Source organism: Motacilla alba, chromosome Z, assembly GCF_015832195.1.
Source record: "Motacilla alba alba isolate MOTALB_02 chromosome Z, Motacilla_alba_V1.0_pri, whole genome shotgun sequence".
NCBI classification, from domain to species: Eukaryota; Metazoa; Chordata; class Aves; order Passeriformes; family Motacillidae; genus Motacilla; species Motacilla alba.
This window is the reverse complement of record NC_052046.1, coordinates 17,494,708-17,516,672: the sequence shown is the minus strand read 5'-3', so window position 1 is coordinate 17,516,672 and position 21,965 is coordinate 17,494,708. Positions and strand designations below refer to the sequence as shown.

At 41.7% G+C, this 21,965-nt stretch overlaps 1 long non-coding RNA gene across 1 annotated transcript; it reads left to right on the top strand.

The window, feature by feature from the left end:
- The first annotated feature begins 527 nt into the window (after positions 1 to 527).
- Positions 528 to 20,689, top strand: LOC119696172. The gene is made up of 3 exons (XR_005255516.1): positions 528 to 581; positions 13,553 to 13,653; positions 14,606 to 20,689. It is a non-coding gene; the product is annotated as an uncharacterized LOC119696172 (long non-coding RNA).
- The last annotated feature ends 1,276 nt before the right edge of the window (positions 20,690 to 21,965 follow it).

Here is a 21,965-nt window from a genome sequence, read left to right as displayed (position 1 = left end):
AGACCAATCCTTGCTGTGTGAACATAGAGACTCCCCAAGTTAGATGCCATCAGCTCCAGGGAGCAAAATTTGTAATATTTACATATCATTGCTGTATACAGAAACCCCAAAAAAGAAGCAATCTTTAGGGGGAAAGTGCTTTCCCTGGGGAGGCTCTGGGCATACAGGAATGCAGCATAAGGGAGAATTCACAGGAAACTTGGTCAGAACCGGAATCTCCTGTTAAACCTGATGTGTGTCAGTTCCTGTTTAAACAAAATGTATAGTCTCCAGCTAGCCACAGTGGTTAGTTAATCTCTGTGTTTTGTTACTACTCAAAACCCTGAGCAAGCCTGCACTTCTGTGGTATCTGTGGTACAGGGACAGGACAAGGCTAAAACAATCTAAAGACAAACAGAAGATAAGATGAGAAAAGGAGGCAAAAATGAAAGGTTACAAATTTTGCAACAGGTCATTGAGTCACAGTGCAACCAAGTGTAGACATCAGTGCATCTAATATCCGGTCCAGTGTCTGTTTCCCATTAGCTTGGCAAGCTCCTGAGAGAGAGCACCACTACTGTATCTCCCACAAAGAAGTTACGGTAAGTAAATATATGTACCTGTACAACCTATAGGATTTTTATGTTATACAAAACTACCAGTTTGAGTAACCATTTAAAAAGCTTGGATACCCCAAAGAGACCATCTTTCTCTCAGGTTTTTTGAGATTTCCTGAAATTAATCAGAAAGCTGTTCAGTGGCAAAAGCTGGTCAATAAGAACAGTAGTATCGGTCTGGTAGCCAGTTTCTGGAGTCAAGCAAAGTAACTGGGAAACAACTCCTTCCACAGAAACAGTTCAAGAAGACAGTTCTTTCTTTATCCAAATTGCTTTTAGAAACAAATTTCCAGATTTTTAAAACTAGCTCAGACAAATCACCCTTAACACAGGTGTAATCCAAACCAAGAAATCTCAGAAATACTGATGCAAACATTTGTACAGTGAAGACCCTAGGAAACTGCAGATTTATGGGAAGAAGATCATGGCGAGAAGACATTCATTTCTCTTCTCAGACGTCATCTCTTCTTCCATTCATTGTCATCTGTCTTCAGGATATATTTTTCTATGTTGTTTTCTCGCTTGCTTTTCTACTACAAATCAATCAGCAAAATCTTTGCTGCAAGTTGCTATTCTGCTTTTATATCAATAACCTGTGTAGGAAATCTTCCCCCTTTTATAAGCTGTAGAGTTAAAAAATAAAAGATAAATTAATTGATGTGAAATCTTTTTGAAGCAAATTCATGCATGCAAAATTTCCCATTGAGACCTACAACTGTGAAAGAGAGCTAGGTCTGGTTGCTCTCAAGTGCAAAACTTGTAAGCTGTCTTACTCATGTAACTTTCCAGATGGTTCGTGTTGCAAAATAAGTAGTGACAATTGCTTCTGTAGCCACATGAAATACTTTTAGAGAAATGCAAGCGCAAAGAAAAGAAATATCAGAAGTTTGTACAGGAAATGCTTGCTTAAAATTCAGCTTCTTTGCTTGCATGATTTGGATAATGCTATATTCCCTATGCTCCCTCAAGCAAGAGGCTGTGCTTTTGCAGATGGCACTGACCCCAGTGAGCAGAAATACCACCAGTGGGAGACCAGAGTGAAGTTGGGGAGTACGCCACACTGATGTCAAGAGAAATGAAGGACACACCTCCGCCTGAACTGAAGAGGGGAAAATAAACCAACAGTCATCATTAGAACACTTCATAAAATAGATCTTTCCATTCTGTCAGCAGAAGCAAAGCAGATTCATTCCACACCCCTGGCTAGTTTTGCTCTCCTCACTTATCACACAGTGTCATTTTTTTGGCTCCAGACCAGCCCATTCAGGACTTTGAAGGTGCTTAAACTCACAAGAAAAATCAACAGCTATTTGCCTAACATTGTTCTGATCCACACTGCTGTATAATGTTTCCATGAAATTAAGTTTCTTTATTACTGTTCATGACATTCCTGCTTTTTTAGTATTTAGACAAACCTTTCAATGCAAGAGTCTTAGGTGGAAAAAAAAAAGAGCAAAACTAAGTTTTACGTATTCTAGTTCCACTTGTTCTGAGCTGAATTAGCTATAAGCACCCTTCACCCAAAAGGCACATGTACTACATGCTTGGTTTTGCAAGAAAATAGAGTATTTCTTGAATAGAATATGCCAGTCTGGGCTTCTATGGCTTTTGCAGTGTTCCATCTCTACAGATCTACTTTCAGCTTATTCTTCTTGTTGCTATGGATATCCAAACTGGTCAAGTCCACTGGGACATGAGCAGGAATTGAGAGGTATTTTAACACATGTCATCAAAACAGGCTCTGCAACCACAAACCAAGTACTTTCAGGACCATTACAATGCTTTCCATACGGGAAAGCAGATGTACAGAGAGGTGGTAGAGCATAGAAATGTGAGCAAGGTCCTGCACTCTCTGAACATCAGTCCAGTGCACTCTGGGACTAAGGCACTTCTTTACACTGCATGACCCTAAAATGTCCCTGAATCAGCAGTAATTCTCATACCAGAAAATGAGATTGTATTTTATCATGGCAAGGTTATTAATAATCAAATGGCAAAGAAAACACCCAGAAGGCAGAGCCATTGGTCTCTGTGCTGGACACATGTTACAAGAACACTAAAGTGACTGATCCCCATGGGCTCCCTGTGCCCATTCAGGGCAGAGGAAGGACACTGCCTGTGGAATGGCTGCATTACATCTCACGGCTGACAATGTGTGGCCCTGTGGTACAGAGGTGTCCCCAGCACAGCACACAGGTGCTGAGCTGACAAGAGGCTCACTTACTCACTGCTGGGCTGCTCACACCTTCATCTCAACACACAAGTGTTGAGTTGTTCAGCCCTGCCACTCTGTGAGAAAGGGACTGATCTCCTGCTCATGGGGCACCATGGCACAGCGAGGTGGGCTGGGGACAGGGACGTGCAGATATAGTGGCAGCTCCACTGCCTTGAGTTGCCACAGTATCTTCTACGGCCTCCTGCAATTTAGACCTAGATATCTCAGGAAACAGAGAGAAAGAGGAACCTACAGAGAATCTCCACATACTTTAAGTGGTTTCCCTAGCAATTAAAATGCTGCAGCATGATCATGCACAAAATCCAGTTCTCCAGGGCAATATTTAAATCACACTTACCATGAGGCCGTGTCCTCTCTCCTGCGCCTCTTGTCCTGCCCATTGCAAACTTTCAGAAGTGATGGTGAGTCTCATGGGAGGGTGGAACCAGGCCCTTTTGGCTCTATCTCCCAACAGGATTCTTTACCAACTAGGTATCTCTAGCCACCAGAGCTCCTTACCTTCTTTCACATCCAGGACTGCTTTTCTCTTCATGCTTAGTCTTTTTTTAGAAGAGCTCTCCAAAATAATCAGGATTTTTAGGTCTGTGTCCCTTTCTCTAAACTCCCTAAAGGCCTAAGGGCCTTTGTTTCTGAACTGTAGTAGGCTTGACCCTAGCATAGAGTAGCAGTAAATGCACTCTTTCCAAAATCTTTCCTATGGCAGCAGTTGTAATTAGCATTATTCAACCACTATCCAACATCTGCACTGAACGAGGGAGGGACTATACCACAAAATAATAGTGCTCAGACACTACCATAGTACATAGGACAGAGGCTGAATTACAGTTCTGCTGATGTTTTTTGGCATTTTAGTGTTCAACTGAAAATTCAACCACTCTCACAGATTTTCTGTCATAATGTATACACACACTGAAGTTTTAAGAACCATGTATAGGAATTTGAAGTCTTTCATCCATCAGAATGGATGCAGGAGCCCTGCCAATGCCCATAAGCAGTGGGATTTCTAAAGCCATCTTTGCTTTGAAATTAATCAGACTATGTACACTACTCATCCATCATCACTCTATAATTACTCAGTCAGAAAGGTTTAGTCTGAGGTGATCTTGCCTAACCATGTTCTCCTGCTGCCTTTAAATGCTGCACTTTCTGCTTCATTCTTCCTACTGCTGTCACAGCATCGCTGAGCTTTGCCAGAGATTAGGGTTTCATTGTGCAGGACACTGTTCTGCCACTGAGGAGAGAATGTCTGCCACTAAGCACTTAAGTCTAAACTGACTGGACAGATAAAGGGGTCCAGAAAGGGTGTACTGCTGCCTCCCTTCAGTAGAAAAAAGAAATGTAGGCACAGACATTATGATAAAATCACATTGGAGGTCTCTAACAGAAATAGATTTGCAGCCCCAGCTTTTCTCTCAGCATTTTAGAATAAGACCATCACTTTTCTTGTTTGCTCTCAGTGTAGAAACAATGCTTTGGAGAACTTTTTTTGTGGTGTGGAGTTTCTTTCTTTTTTCTTTTTTTTTCCCCTCTTTCTAAAAATACAGTTGCTACATGTGATTTAATATTCAGTTTTGAAAACAGGTTTGCACTGCTGTCCTGTTAAAACACCTTTCTTGCATGCTTTGCATTCTTGCATGCTTGTGCTTGTCACCTTTAACACAAAACATGCACAGCTCTCAAACATGATGTGAAGAGCTCAGCTACAGCCTCTGCAGGGATCTCTGCAGGGATCAGGCTGACCCTGAGACAGTGCTCTGATTATTTTGATTGCCTAGAGGTCTCCATCAACCTACAGGGAACTAGCCACTGCGGTTTTGGTTTTTTTCCACTCTAAATAGCTGTTTGAACTGTGGAGAACCAAAATAACTAGGTTGGAAATAACTGTTAATAAAGAAGCATAATTTTCACTTAGAAAAGAAAAATACTAAAGAAAAGCTCATAAAATGCTGGTTATTGCATTTATTGGAAGGGATACTAGCTCTGTTTCCCTATCCACATGAAAGTTATCTTCAAAAAGGCATGATATTACTCCTGAAAAAGGAAGTACATATTTTCATTTGTGTGGTTACAGCACAGCTGTGGGCTGTACTCTACTTTGTGAACTGAAAACCAGATCTGGTGCGTGGCTTGAAATGTCATTAAGAGATTCATATTTGAACACACTAAAAACTTTACAGTCTTTGATGATCAGGATGTAAAAAGATTATCAGATTGTGCATGGATTGGCGGATCTTGGTATTTTATCATGAGTCCAATTGCACATCACAATTTTATTTCTGAAAATCCCTGATGCCAAATCTTGTAAACAGATAAAGGCCTAAGCTTTCATTGCAAAAATCAAAAAAAGAGATTTCTCTCCTATTTATGTTGAGGGAAAACATGACCTTAACTGCTTCTAATAATACCTACAATATAACTAAAAAATCCCACCTTTGAATTTGCTTTTTAATACAATCTACTGTTGAATTTGCTTTTTAAGACAAACTACTGATACATTGGACACTTACTTCTGGCTTTAAATTGACTGCGCTTAGCAACTCTGCAAACCATTTTTGATACAAATGCACAAAAACAATGACCAAACAGAAAAACCTGGAGAAAATTTTCAGCTTTCACCAGTTGGTGTGCTGAGAAGCTGCAATTCTTGTTGAAGTGTCAGGTGTTTATAGACCTGCCAGTGGCATCGCATTTGAACTGATTGACTTGAGTTAGAAACAGCTTCCCTTTCTCCCCTGAGAGGGTATTGTCTTTATTGGCTGAGCATGCACACAGCTTTCCTCCCTCTTCCTGCCCAGTGAGCCAGGTGCATGGGGAAGTATAAAATATTTGTAGAGTTCACTGCGGGCTAAAAAGGCTGAGGACAACTGTATTGAAGATGCTCATGGTCACTGATCCATATGGTATTCTGCAACCAGGGTCCGGAGACATGGCCTGGTTTTCTTCTGCCTCTTGTTTACCTCAGGCAGGAATAGTCTCTGTAATATGTACTTGCCATTTGTCTTTGTCTTGTCCTTATCCTTCCAAGGAGCAGCCCATCAAAACCTTTACCATGTCCTTATGGGGAAGAGTTGTCCCCTTTAATGCTTCCACTGGTGAGAGCAGGCTGCTCTCAAAAGAGCCATCGCAATGTTGTCAAAACTCTCATGGTTCACATTCCTTGTTTACACTGATGGAGTTTGGAAAGGTTATGCTGGAGACTATTGTGCCATACGTGAACACTGTCTACATAGCAGCAACTTGCAAAACACAATTGCACTGTTTAAGTGTGTTATATAATTAGGGCAAGCAGGGATCTGGCCCTGAGTGCTGTTATGGTGCTGTCCTGCTCATCATTTTTGAGATATATAGCACCAGGGAACATGATACCACCAGTCTGTAGTTTTCAAACTTAAACAAAGTATTTTCTTGGATTGGTGACCAAACTAATTTTTATGACATGTCATTTCTGTAAGGACATTGCTTTATTTCACAGAAGGGTTTCCCATAGATAATGGTTGTTAGCTGGCTGAGTTGGAATCTGGCAGGATTAAGGAAATCTAAACTGACAGCTGGTTTTGTGTAAGGAAGCATAATGTGGCTGTTGTTACAGGAGGCAATGTGGGATGCATGTGCACAAATGCATGACAAGAGGGCTTGCTCTTAGCTGTATATGTAAGTGCAGCTTAGCAGTTAAAGCAGCACAGAAGGGCTAAATGCCTTGCAGGGAAAACTTCACGTGAGTTTTTCATGTGGCTGTGACTATGATTATGTTTTTACTTTCACTATAGTTGTCAGAAACAGATGTTTGAACTCAGGTCAAAACAAAAAGGAGCCACATCGCCAATTACCTTAAAGAGAAGCCAAGGCAGCTCACCACTAAAGACTGAGGATCTTAGCTAAAGGAACAGTTTGCCTATCCAGATAACAGCCCAGCTTGTAGGTCTGCACAACTGATACAGCAGAACTGATGTGTCCTGTCAGAAACGGCACCTCAGATGCTGACTTCTCATTCGCCAGCTCCTAGGTTTTATTTTCTCCAAGCAAACTGCCCCGTAACTGCTAAGCACAGACATTTGAAAACAAACACAGTTTCAATGGGACTGCACAGCTCAGTGCTCAGAGGCAGTACTGCCACTTCTACTGAGCTCTACAGGCATGAAGGTGCTGAAGGTGCCTATCTGGAAACACAAAGCATTTCTCTAGGGGTTTTTCAGTCAGAAGAGATTCTACCATATCAGTTGAGCTCACAGAAGAAAAATATTAGAAATTGCTTTATTAAAGGTCTGTGTAAAATCACAGCCCATGCTTTGACATGTTTTGCATAAGTTTGACATTAATGCAGCTATGATGAATACCGCAAAGTAACATTTAATTTCCATCAGTCTCAGTGAGGCCTGGGATTTACAAAGTTCTCAGTACAATCCTATTGATGTTTTGGTGACATAGATATAATTGAGGCATAAATGTATTCACATGGGACTGATACTTGCCGGTACCGGCTAAAACAAAAATGGGAAGCAGTGGAAAGCAGGAAAGCAGGGAGACATGATAAAGCAGTGATAGTGATATATACTGAAGCCACTAGAGTTGGTGTCTGGCATAAAGCACAGTGAAGCAGAGCAGGGCAGAGAAAGAATCAGGTGCTCATTTGCCCATGAATACTACAAATCTGGAGTGCACCTTGTCCCTATTCTGGCACATGGAGGATACAGTTGCCTGGCTGAGTCAACAAGTCTGAAAGGCATCCAGAGCATTCAGGGGAGAGTGAGGCCTACGCAGCCTTTGGGTGTATTTTGGACTTCTGCAGCTCCCAAGACCCAGAGCAGACTGTCCTGGAAATAGAGAGCATGGAGTGTCAGGTAGACCCTCCTGGGCTTGTGCAAATGAAGGACAGAATGCTGGTATAGTGAAATACATGATTTGCCTTCCCACACAAATGAGAAGAAATTGCTGCAGGATTCCCCCAACACACCCTTGTAAACCAAAGTCAGACAGGCCCACAAAGATGCTGACCCAGGTGGTGTAACCTCAGGACTTCCACATTTGGCCATTCTGGGAAATGCTTACAGAATGGGAACATGGGGATAATTATCTCTCACCTCATCCTGCAGCCTCAGCATTAGAGGCCACTCTATTCCCTCTCAGCCATATTCTGCAACAAGATCCCTTCCCTTCACAATTCTATGATGCAATGATATATGAGACACCTTGGCTGTGAAGTTTCAGGTTTATATGTTTGGAATAGAAATATGGCACAGATTGCTTTCACATTAGCCTGACATAAACCTAGGAGAAAAGAAGATTGTAATAAACAAGAGAAATAAGTTTAAAAACCAAGATTCAAATCTGTTTGAAACATGTCTCTTAGTATCATGCAGATCCTTCAAAGTCATATTTTCTTCCTTAGCAGCTTGTGGATCCCTTATTTAAAATTTACTTCATATACTGCACTTGTTGGAAAATAAGTTCTGGTCTTCTCCTGTGGAAAGTCTCCTTCCAAACTGCTGTATTTTAATGGTTCGCTTCCACTAATTCAAGTCACTATCTGAACATAATTAATCCAGCTATTTTGCCCATACAGTTTATCTTGTTTTCTTTACTGATTTTGATAGCAAAATGTGTCTGGATTAATAATACACAAATATGTTCTCTTTTCACTGAAGTAAGGGTCAAACCAGCAAATCTCTGACCTGGATATTTAACTCTCAAAGCAGAAAGTGTGCTAAAAGCTCATTTAAATGATACAGCTGCTGAAGAAGTGATACAGCTGCTGGAAAGTATAATTGGAGAGAATAACTTGCTACTTTCAACACAAAATATTATTGATATTTTCACAGCTAAGCTTTTGCAAAGCATATTTAATCATGAGTCACCAAAAATTGTAGAGCTATTTTTTGCTTTCTAATGAAGTCAAGAAACCATCCTGACTTGCCACAAATGTAAACAAGCACCAGGAATTCATGTGGAAGCTGGGAGGATACATCATCCAGTTTTATTTCCTGAATAAACTGGCTGTGTGAGAACCAGGATATAACTTTAGGGAGGGCAACAATTCTCCGCTTCATGGGCCTGACTGAACACATTTTAATGAGAAAATGCCAGTTCAGTGGAACTGATTAATTCCACATGTTTTCTTGTTTCCTGTTCGTTATGTTTACCTTTGGGCGTTACCACCCAGGCTTCTGCTGGAAAAAGAGACACAGCCTGTGCTCATGTGGCATCCAAAGGCCCATGCTGGGCCCTATGTTGGGTGTCAGAGCACCCTCCATGAGCATCTGCGGAGTCCAGACGGATCATCACATCCAGAGCTGCACGATGCTGTCCCCTGCACGCTCCCAGCAGAGACAGACATTTTGAAAAGTGCCTGCTTTCCACCTACACCCCCTCATATGCTGTTCCAGCAGGCAGACACTTCTGATGGTACAAGAATCCTTTAGTTTCTAGTTTCTCAAAATTGACCTCTGAATCTTTAGGCTCAATTTGCCACTTTATTTCTAATTACAGATCCTGCTGGATTCAAGTATTCTCTCCCACTGCAGTAAATTATAGACCAGTATCAAGTTTCTTCTCTATTTTCCCTCCAATATACAAAAGCTGTACAAGGCTTTTGAAATTGATATGGCTGGATCTCATCCACAGTGTGAAAAGCCTGCATTTAAATAATTTTTCTCTTAGTATCTTTTAAATTAGGAACATAAAATATTAAAAATACAGAAAACACACTACTTCTTTTTAAGACTCTTCTTGCAGCTTTTATCAGTGTATCCTGTAGATACAAAGCAAGAGACCCCAGCTGTAATGGGGTACAATTTATGTAATTTGGCATCTATTTTATGACCTGTTTTATGACTATGTCTAAATGAACACCCAATCAAACTCAGAAAGAAAATAAAGTTCTCCATACTACTTTTTATTTACCTAGGAACCAACAATCAAAAATTAGGAACCAAAAATCGTCTAATAGTGAAAATGCTGTACTAGTTTGGCTAACTTAAAATTTAAAGCACAAAATTTGTCTCAGAACAGAGAGAGGTTAGCAATAACCTGGAATTTACCAGGCATTGGAAGGAATACCTTATAATGTAAGCAATTCAGGAAGAGGATGTTCCTCTCATGTGGAAAACAACTTTCCAGAATATTGTTCTGCATCTTTTAAATGAATTGTCTTAGGAATGATGGGGTCCCTCTGCTTTTGTGCACAGCATCGCCAAATGAGGTGAGAGATTTTGCAGCCCAGTGTAAGGAAGGAAGGAAGGTAGTAATAATGGAGTATTCCTGAACAACAAGAGAAAAGAGGGAAAGAGCCATTGTATTGGATTTGTGACAGATTTATGCTTGAAGAAGAGGCCTGTCAACCTAAAAATGGTGAAGATGTATTCAGCCAAATGTTGCATTATTGGAGAATTAGCCTTGAAGCTTTCTGAATCACTCAGACACACAGAAGATCAGGCTGGTTTCCCAAAGGTGGGCTCAGAAAATGCAACATTCTTCTGCTAACCTACTGGACGACACTGGTGAAAAGTTAATTCACCTCTCTGGAAAGATTTTGGAGGCTCCGCACGGCAGAGATTGCCCCCGTTTGTAGGGGCTCAGCAGAGATCCGTAGAGACCCTTGGACATGAAGCAGAGCACTAACCTCTGCTCGGCCCCACGAGGCACAGCGGGGCCCCTGCGCGGCGCGGGGGCAGCTGCGGTGCCGGTGCCGCCCGGTGCCGCCCGGTGCCGCCCGGTGCCGCCCGGTGCCGCCCGGTGCCGCCCGGTGCCGCCCGGGCGCTCGGCGGGGCTGCGCTGGGGCGCGCTGACCTCTGCTGGCCACGGACAGCGCCCGCGCCGCTGCTCCCGCGGGGAAAACGGGAAGAAACAGGAAAGGGTGTGCTAACCTTGGTGCGGTTTCTCCCTAAATTCTGGCGGCTCGCCTAATCTCTTCATACTTTCCCAGGGGAATAGCGTGTTGGGTACTGAAACGGCCACGTGGTGCTTCCGTGGGCATCCAGCAGCTCCTGAGGTTGTTTTTCCATGGATTAATTATTTCACATGCATGACTTGGCAGAGGTATCCCTTTTCTGCTGTAGGGAGTTTTGTCGCACTTTAAATGTTGAGCTGAAATTCTTCCATGCCATGGACTTTACCCCACCCCGGGCCGTTTTTACTCCTAGAAGTCTCGGGCTGAGGGAAACGGTTTTGAGTGTATCCAAATGTAATTGTGCTGTTACTGACATGTTCTCTCAGTGTTTAAGCTCTGGAAACTGAAAGACCATCGCTTGAGTTTTTGATGAGGTGAGGCAGAAATGCTTTGTGTGAAGCCTGTCGCCTTTTGGCAGAGCTACAGACCTTTCAAATCTACAATTTACTTGTGCTTGGTAGCTCCTAGCACATCTTGGCACTTTTTACTGAAGATTTTGCTTACTACCATGCATGATCTAGCTTGAAGCTCTACACACCTTTACTTGTGGTCTTAACCATGGCTACCCTAGGTTACATCAGGTCTCCAAGTCCCAGTTTGGGAACTGGATTATAGAATTAAGAAACTGGCTAGATGAGGAAGAAGGTGGGAGACAAGAAAAGAATAACAACACAGAAGGGTCATGCTGGGAAAGAGCAGCATGTGCTCTTGTCCTTTCTGTGTCAGGGCAGAAGCTAGATTGGTTTTCTACACATATCCGTGCCTTGCAGTAAGCTCTGATCACTGCATCCCTGGTCAGTGCCTTCCCTGCAGAACCTGCTCTACACTGAGCCAGATAGGATGAAAGGCTATCTCTGGAGTTTGGGATGGCCTAGCTGCAGTGAAAATATGCTGTGTATCAAAAACAAGCAGTGAGGCAGAGAGTGAGAGCCAGTATGGCAAAGCAATCACAGCTATACTGACAGTGGTGCTGTTGCTTTTAGCACTGTGTAAAGATGCACACGAGGACAAGGCACATCCTTAGTGCCCCAAAACTGGGACTCCACAGTTTGGTCAAGCTTTGTTCCAGCTTGTGAGTGATATGTCTGCAACTCTCTTTCTCTTTCAAAATTTGGAAAAAACAGTTCATCTCGGCAACTTGAGAAGGGGTATGGAGCTGTAAAATTAAAATCTCTTTGTACTTCATTTAAGAATGGAGATCCATCAAAGATATCAGCTTGGCTTATACCTCTGCTGCAATATATTTTGAATTTGAGATTAATGAAAAATAATTTGTGATAAGATTTTTGTTGTGATACACAAAAGAAAGCATAGTTTGTTCTGACCTCCTTTAGGATAAAAGTATCCATATCCAGCTGAACAGCCCCTTTTCTTTGGTGGTAAACAAAGTGAATAGCCCAAAATACATACAAGATTTATGTAGGGAGTTCGTATTTAAGAAAAGTGTAGTGTAATGAGAATTGCCCATATACAGAGATCAAAGTTAATATACTGGACAAAAGAATAAAGGAAATGATCCCTATCTTCTGTTCAGTCAAGTTACTAAATTCAAGTGTGTCAGTAGGGTTTGATTTGAAGACTTCATTATCAAGTGATTGCTCAACATCAATAGACATTGGTATAATGAATCTTGCTGCTTTTTGAAGTCTACATCCTACAAATTTTCTGTATATTACTTGTTTTCCTAAATTATCCTTTAGGGGTAAAGCCAAAAAAATCAAATCAGACCAAAGCCAAGCTCCTTCTTCCAGCAAGAAGAAAGTATTTCTAGTTTAAAATAAACACCTTTCTGTACAGTAGGGCTGTGCATCTGTGTGCATTGCAGAGTGCAGTGCATGCTCAAAAATTGTGCCAAGGAAGGTATATACTAAAACATCATAAAGGACTGACCTATTGCACACCCCCCAAACTGATAATTTGGCTGAATTTTCTTTCTGGAAAGGCCCCTAGACTTAGAAAGGTGAATATGTTTTCACTGTTTAAAAGGCACAAACCGACACCTGAGGAATTGGCACTTGCCTTGTGTTGATTACTGAACAGAAGAACTAATTGTTCTATATGGACTATAAAAAAACTACACATTCGAGAAATACTCTACTTGTAGAAGCCCAGTTACCATGTTTGTATATACAAATAAGCACATTGTTCACCAAACATACACATGTCTCAAAAATTTAATTAACAAATCTTCACTCTAAATTATAACTCATTCCTGTCATGAGTACGTTTGCCATGTCCTTCATGAGTTTCTGCCTTTCAAGTTGAAAATGTTGTTAACAACGTTCCTAAATTATGGTGCCTCAACTCTACATAGGGAAGCAAAATTGGGCCCTTGACATTATTTACATCATAAGAGGGGTCCAATGCCGGGAGAAGTCTTTATAATATTTTACTGCATATGGAAAATGCTTGTAGCCCAGTGAGGGCTGTGTGTGACATGATTCCCAGAAATTAAATACCCCAGAGAGAAAGTTATACAATTAATCATCAACTTTTGTGTTACCACTCAGCAAGATTTTTATTTTTTCACACTGAGAGACTGAAAGGAGAAAAAACAGATCTTGAAGAGACTATATCCAGCCATGCTTGCTTTATTTGGCTTTGAATTTGCCTGCACTTCAATAATTATAGAACATCTGGTTTCTCTGTTAATCAGAGAAAGCCTGTTTTATTCCCTTGACTTTTTAATAAGAAAAATGAATTCATTGCAGTCCGCCATATGAGAATCCACTGCAATAGTAACAGTTTGCAGGAACTGAACATGACATCATGCTGTTTGTGATATGCCTGTGTATGCGTGTGTGTGGGATGCTCACAATATTTATTATTTTCCCATAGGATTGAAAACACATGCAGGAACTCCACTGCCAGGGACAGTCAGGACTGCATCATCTGTTTATCACTGTGATGGCCAACTCAACACACCCAGGGAATTACAGGTAGGGAGAGAGATTCACTGAGGTGATAAATAATTCATCTCTTTAGTGATGTTCAAAAGAACTTAAAGATCAGAGACGATCAAGACTTTGCTTCCTGAGATGTCAACTTCTGATTCTCAATTCCTATCCAAACACTCATCCTCAGGTTTGATTTCTACCCCAGGGTATATATGGCCATTTGTTGCAGCAGAGAGACAAGTTTCAAGTCCCACAGAGATTTTAAGCCTGTTCAACTGGCCAGCAACTGTTCATCTCCTGTTATGCAGAGAGGCTGGAATCTTCCCTGTGCTCCCTTTGTCCTCCTCAGAGATGTTTTCATCACCACCACCTTGGTTATGTCCACATTTAGGAAGAAGGAGAAGAAAATATAGCTGCTTCCTGTGACATCCAGCAGGAGCAATAGCAGGTGATGGCAGACAGCAAGAAATAGAGTGAAGTCAGGACCTTTTACTTCATATTAGCAGCTGCAGTGTCAGATTGGGGACCTCCTGATTCACCACACCACAGACCATCACTGCAGTGAGGAAAGCAAACTGTGATGCAAGAGTTCTTTGTGCATTAAGCAATCCACCTGCAGATAAGGATTTGGCACTTGGTTTTTATACAGTTTTATTAAATACATATGAAAGTGCAGCAGCAGAGGACACTAAACATTTGTGGTTTAATCAGAAAGCCTTCTCACTTGTTGCTTTCTCAGAGAATCTAAGAAAATTGTAGTAACAGGTAAGGTAGCTAGTTCAAAATAGAAGCTAAAACGGTTTGTGGAACAACATTTCCAAAATGCCTCTATTTCATTATCAGTAAAACCTATGGGAAAATACTTTAAAGTGGGCTGTTTTGATGTTATGCCACACATATAAAAGCAGTACTGCCTCAGACTCAGAGTATCATGAATTATGAATGCATTTAGGGTGCAATAAGAGATCTTAAATGATTACCCTCTTTGCTCAAGGTCCTTCACTGCCGACAAGAACAAAAGTGCCATGCTCCTGTCAGAGCACTGCTGGCTTCTGCTGACTTCCACCATGAAGGAGATTGCCCCTCTGCCCATGGCTCCAGGTCTCACCGTCCTCCCAGGCTCCCTCAGCCAGTGCATTCCTCACCCTCTGGCAGGACCCCGTGCACACCGTGCCACCAAGCACCATCAGGGCCATGGGGACTGGGAGGTCATCTTCAGCAGCCTTTGCAACAAGGGCATTCTGGCAGCAGGCCCCAATGCTGTGCTTGCCCACTGTCCTTTGGGCTGAAGGACCTGGATGCCCAGGATGGACAATGGACAAGTGGAATCATCAGACCATGCTGGCATAGTCTGCAAAAGGCTGTGAGATATAACAAGCTTCCTCCTGGCTCCCATTGCAATGGCCATCATTGCAATGGTCTTGGCTCCTCCCCGCTCTCCATGTTCAATTTCAACTTTTTGGATTGTTTATGTTTTAAATCCCTGATTTCACAGACTTCATGGCCTTTTCCAAGCAATCTAGCTTTCATATACCTGCATGGACACACTCAAGAACACACAAGGGGTTCCTGCCTTGCTTCTTCTGTCCCACATGAGGACAACTCAGGTGTTCTAAGGTGATCTAAGACATTGACAACTCAGCACCTGGACCATGATGCCTGCAAATGACTGTGGGGATGAGGGAATTTCCTCTGACAGGACCCCCAAGTTCCCCCAGCTAAAGTGACTCCCTCTGAAGCACACTGGCTTTCCAAATGCACACTGGCTGAAAGAGCCACTGACACAAACAGAGGCTACACTGTCACCATGTGCCAAGTGTGCTGGCAAGGCTGGGGCCAAGCTGGGCTGCATGAATGGCAGCGCTTCCTCTCAAATCCTGGCAGTTGGGAGGGCTCCCTTCGCCCCCACCCACAGCCACCCCATGGCCCAGCCATCTGGGAGGAGCTGGTGCTGCTCCAGCAGCTGCTGGAGACCATGCATCGCTCAGGGAATACGCTCTGCCAGCCACCAGGAATATGCTCCGCCAGCCAAGGGCCGCACTGGTCTCCAGGATCCCCTCGCAGGAGCCATGCAGATTGTTCCATGCAGATTGTTCCTCCCTCACTGTAAGCTCGGGCTGCTGAGCAGTCTGCAGCTGACTGGGTGGAGGATCTCAGTGGACCTGAGAAACTTCCTCCTGCAATCAGTGCTAACAAAAGGTCTCTGTCAAGCCATGTAGAGCAGAGAAATGCTGTTGAGCGTGCAATGCTACTATTAAGGAATTAGCACGACTGGAAAATTATTTTGGCACCAAGCTTCAGCAATGTTGTCTGGAATAGCAAGACAGGCATTCAGCTCTACACCTTCTTCTGATGTTCATAAGCAATCTCTGCCACTACCCATTTTTCTATTCAAGAGCTGGTCAGGGGAGGCAGAGAGTCAGCACAGATAATATAGGCAAAATTAAGTATATTTGCTAAGGCTCTTTAAACTGCAGCACTTAAAATAGTCCTCAAGGTAAAAACTTAACCTTACTGGATTTAGGATGCAGTAAAATTTTAAATGGGCACATGCTTTTGACAGAATTGTTGCAAAAGAGGTTATGTGGGCTTATATCAGTTGAGATTCATTATAAATTTTACTCTTCTGTGTTTTTCTAAATGATAAAATCAGATAAAATCTTGAATGCTGTTCAGAATTACTGTGACATCAGACATAAAAGGACACTGTTGATCTTGCAATCTTGTCAAAACTCTGGCCAAGTTGTCAGATTTTAGTCAAAAAATTAGTTGTGAGTTATTAATAATAGCAAGTCAGAGGCTGAATCTATTTTTAAATGGTCTTATTAAAAATTTCACTCTGTTTCTAAATCAAAGAGAAGACCTCATCTATTTCCAGACATTTCTCTGATTAGTTTATCAGAAACATCATCTAACTGTATTAACATAGCTGTCAAAAGGGGCTTCCTTAATAAAATGTAACCTTTATCAAAGGGGAAAAAAAGAAAATTTTATTAGTTTGTTGACCAGGGCATTTCTACAGATGGCATCTGGTTTACTGGTTTATGTTCTTGCTCAGATCTGACTCTTGTCATTGTACCATTTGTATAGTTTAATTTTGCTAATATGAGCATCTGAACTGATTATGGAGAGATACTAAATGGGAAGCATATATGAAAGATCTTATTAAACAGCATTCCTGCATGATCTAAAACAGATGTAGTATTGTAAAACAAAAAAGCCTTTATTAAGCCTCCAAAGCTGTCTTTGTCCATCTGCATAAACTGGCAGGTTGCATGAAGACCTTTTTGTTATTTATAAATAGAATCATGCCTGAAATACAACCACACATCCAAACAATCTCTAATTTAGGAAGGGTTAAAGTCCTTGGTCTTGATCTTCATCTTGCAGCTAAAGTCTGACATTATTATCTGAGGTTTTACTGCTTGCTTCCTCTGTTTCTTCTTGTTATTTGTTTTTTTACAAGTCCACCTCCAGTTAACCCTCACTCTTTTATTCATGTCATTGGCATCTTGTATGTGCTACACTAGATAAATGACATCCTCATCAGACCATGAAATGCACATGCTCAAAAGCCCCCGAGGCATTTCTCTTAGCCTTTACCCCCTCAGCATAAGATTTGTCCTCCATTGTCTTTCTCTTACAGATACAATATAATCTTATCTCTTATAAATACAATTCTCTTATCAATACAGCTCATTATGCACTGTTGGCTTCAGCAATTACGTTGTAAATCCAGAGCAGGAAGGCATCAAATGACCAACCCTGTCTTGTCTCCTGCTTGGATGTGCAATACCTCCAGAATACCACAAGCTTCTCCCTGAAACCACCTTTTACAAGACAAAGCCCCTCTGGATGAATTCCGCACCTGAATAATTGTGCTCTAGGTGCAGATACCTCTGCCAAGTCCAAAAGCAGCAGTCCTACACAGAAACCTACACAGAAGCATACAAAACCCACATCCAAAGCTCACAGGGTGCAGCAGGTCTGCAGGCATTTATCCTTTTGTGCAGTGCAGCGTGTGGCTGGATGCCTGCCCTTGGGTACCCACGTCGACCAGTTTCAGCCTTCACCCACTGCACCAGCTCTGATCTCCAAGCCACCCTGCTCAGGAAAGCCATGCCTTTTTCATGCAGATGTCACTAAATATGAATTTAAGAGACCAATATAGGGCCAAAAAGATGTGGGTTTACAGGTTTTCAGAAGTTGTAAAATTAAGAGGTGTAACTCAGTTCAGTCAAAATTTCCTAGAGCTCCAGCTGAAATATAATTTCTTTTTTGTCCCCTTTTTCTGAGTGGTCTGTAAAAACTGAGTCCTTAAATGGAGTTAGAGCATCATATTCAGTGGCTGTGATGAAACCCTTTCCCCCTCAATAAATTCAGGGGTTTTTCTCCCTGTTTCATTGTGATACACAGAGATCTCAGCTCCCCACATACTTGCAGTAGGGTGAGGCCATGCACAATCCAGTCTGCTTGCTGAGGAGTGAAGATTCATGATCCTGTGGTAACTTATTTTATGTTGAAACCTGGAAGTTTTCTTTATAAAGTATTTTCACTTTATAAAATACTGTGTGAGGTAGCCACTAGTCCAATTTTAGCATCTGAAATGTGACAGTGTTCTATACATGGAGATCTCTAGGAAGAAAAAGTATTTAAAAATAAAATTGTAATGCCTCATATTCATGGTTCAGTAGTACAGACACTTCTGGCTTCCTTAGCTAAATAGCATTGAAAGGAAGGTAAATAGCAGTGTTCTCTTCCTAACCCAATTTCAGGGCATTACTGTGACTTGGAGATTTAGTCCCTGTTCATTTCTGAATTACTTTAGTTGTAAAGCAGAGGCTCCACCATTGTTTCTGCATTTATCAGTAGAGGAGATAGGTTGGTGTCTGTGTGCCCTGGGGCCCAGGGATGAGCACTGCAGGGCAAAGGAAGGGCTTGGATAAGAAATGCCATTGTTATCAGAACCTGTGATCTTCATCTTTAGATGTCAGCTAAAGCACTTGATATTCACCATAGTCAGAGACCACAGCATTATATTGTGATGTTTAAATAACTTTTACCTTTCTCCTGTATGAAAAAAAAAAAAAGAAAAAAAGAAAAAAAGCTGCAGTGAGGTTTCCTCAACAAATTGCATTTAACAGCTGGCAGTGGGCAGGCAGCATTACTTACTGTGCTGGCCAGAGATGTTGCCTCTGCTTAACATAAAACAGCACCAGCAATCCTTACCCTGAGGAATCACTGTTTTTAATCACAAAATTTATGAAACTGTAAAAGTTGCTGATACACATCAGCAGTTCCTGCTGGTGGGAAAGGGATTGGCTCTGGCACTTCTTGAGATGGATATAATTCACAAGCTTCTTCCAGTATCTGGTGCCAACTGCACAGAAGATTTATGTAGTGTCAGTTAAAAATGAGGTTGTTATCACTGCCATGTTTATGAAATATTCTCGCCTTTACAATGACTATATTCTCTTAAGCAAGGTGAGGAAATGTCTGAGAACCTCACATTTGGGTGTTACCCCTCCTTCCACAAACCACGTCCAAATCAATCCATACAGACTTTTTAACACTATATTTCTCTGATTGTGCAAGTAGGATGAGAAAGTCTTTGGTTCCACAAATACAGGTTGATTGTGTTTTCTGGAGGGTTTTTTTCTAATTGTTGTTGGGCTTACATGATTTTTTTGTGTGTGTGATGTATGCATGCATGAAGGAAAATTTGGGACAGATGTGCTCTTTTAAAAAACTCATACAAATAAATTATTTAAATATAATTTTAATGCTGTGTAGTTACCAAAAAGACTTTCTTGTACCTCAAAACACAGTACCTTAGTCCTTTCATGACTGAGGCTTTCAATGACAACTCCATGGAGAAGTCTCCTGGTCTCTGTTCCTCCGGTTTGTCCTCAGACGTGCTGGTACTCATACTCTCTTCTACAAAAAGTGATCAGTCCCCATTACTTTTCTCTCCATCTTTTCATTTCTGCTCTCTGTCTATCATTACAACAGCCTTTTTTGGGGTGTCTGTACTGCTTTTTTGAGATATTGGACTTTTTGTAAGGCCATTCTGCACATTTCCTTGCATAAACTGATCTACTCATATTTTCAAACCTCCTCCTAATGGCAGTTCCCAACATTGTCTTGCGTATATATTTTCAGTCCCTTCTGTTCCAGCCTTGTTCTCCTCTTTTTCCTGATCTTTGTAGGAGATGGTTTGCTGGCATGAATATGGTTAAAGCATAATCCCCTACACAGCCACCAGTGGATAGAGCTGTAAGAGGTGGCAAGATATCTTCCTCCTCTAATGCAAATAAATATTTACCTATCATCTTCTTTCCAGTATTTCAACATACCCTTAGAAAGCCTTCTCTAATATCTACATGTTAAAACTTAGAAGTTTTCTCATTCCATCATACTCTTTCCTGCCTACAATGACAGGTGATCTCTTCCTGTCTCTCACTTGCCATATGATTTGCCATGTGATTCAGTGAATATCACACTTCCACCTACCCAGTTGGAAGGGTTAACTGTGAGGATCCTCTCTTCCTCCACAGCCTTATCTTGGTTTTGAACTGAGAAAATCCTATTCTGGTCCGAGCAAGTGTGTGTTCCAGAGACACTGTTATTTTGTTATCTTTTCTCTGATCTCCTGCAAATGTATTTATATCTAAAAATAAAAGGCATAAAATCAAACATGCTAGGAGGCTTCTCTGTAATGACCAGAGTCCTATTTTTTAGCCTTACATATAGATCTCCTGAGTTTGTTTCTTTCAGCTTCCATTTCTTCCCATGCTGTTCTACTAACCATGTTACTACTATAACTTATCGCCCTGCTGCATGGCATGTACTGACAAATCCAAAACTACAAGAATACACAAGATGGTTCCTCATTCATACCTTTGTTGGGAGGATGAGAAAATACACACTACTCTTCTTGTTCTGTACACTGTCCCTGTGAAAAGAGTGTTTTCCAAGGTTACCCCAAGGCTACAGTTAAGCTTGCAGCCTGTAAATCTGATTTGTAAACTTATTGACTATCTCAATTTTCATTTTTTTCAGTGCAAAACAAAATAAACTCCCACTGAACACAACTTTCTCCTCTCCTCAGCATTATTCATAAATGAGGTTGCCTGAAGGGAAGTGTTAAATCACTGCCTTTTATGAATTCCCTCCTAGATTGTTAGTACTTCCAAACTCCAGTGCTTCTCCTTGAATCTTGCCTTTCTTCTATTATCATTTAAACAACTGGCAGTTCTAATTATTGTACTCATAGACAAGGACTTAATTAACCTAATCAGCCTGCCATGGAGCTGACAGGTATGCTTTTCTGTCAGAGTTAGGTCAAAACATGTAATCTGCAATGAATAGGAGCTCTTTTTCAGCTGCTCTGGCAGTGGTTCAGTGCATCCGTGTCTCTCCTCAGGCCACGAAATTGTGTGACCTTGCAGCTCACAAAGAAGAGTGATGATTATAAAGTGTATGTCAAAAAGCTAGTCTTCTCTGACCCAGTTTCCAGACACAACATGATGGATAAGTGCCAGAGAGGCAGCAGCCTGCGTTATCAGACAGAAACAGGGCCAAAGCAGATGGGAACATTGCTTCAGTACTGCCCAAAAACAACCACTGTCAGCATGGAGCAGTGCAGAGAGCTGTGTTTTTCAGGGCAGGATTAGGACACACAAGCTGAGATGGCATAGACACTATTCTAAGACTCTTGGGTATCTGTGCCTGTACTGGTTCAGCACCCTGATCATTTTCAGGGCATCATTAAGGGAAACAAAGACAGGAGTCCTTCTGCTGGCTATGGCTGCTGTTTATCATCAGGAAGAGGCCGCTGCCACATACCTTGCTGCCCTACTAGCAAAGGCCAGAGAGGGAGATAATGGCTGGAGAAAATTGTGACAAACAGTTTGCATCTGTTTCTCTCCCGGACCCTGTATGAAGCTGGAGCTGCTGCATGCCAGAGTGGGAAGCTCAGATTCTTAATTCTCTGGTTTACTCTGGGCTAAAAATAATACAATGTACTTCACATCCTGGCAAATTATCTAAAATTAACTCAGCTAGGCAGTTACCTGGAAATCAAAATATATTTTAAAAGCACACATATAAATAAGTCCTTTAATGCTAGGTATTTTTTGTGCGAGGGCTGGAGCAGCTGCAGTGCTGTTGTCAGACCATTTAGGACTCCCTCTTTCTCAATTTCCTCCCATCCTCCTAACATACTCACTTCCTTTGAGAGTTTCCTATCCTAGGAAATATTGTCCTGATGAAAAATGAACCAAGAGACAGAAAGGTGTTTCCCCATTAGCAGCTTCCTGTCTCCTATTAGAGAAATCAGCTGCTGGCAGCAG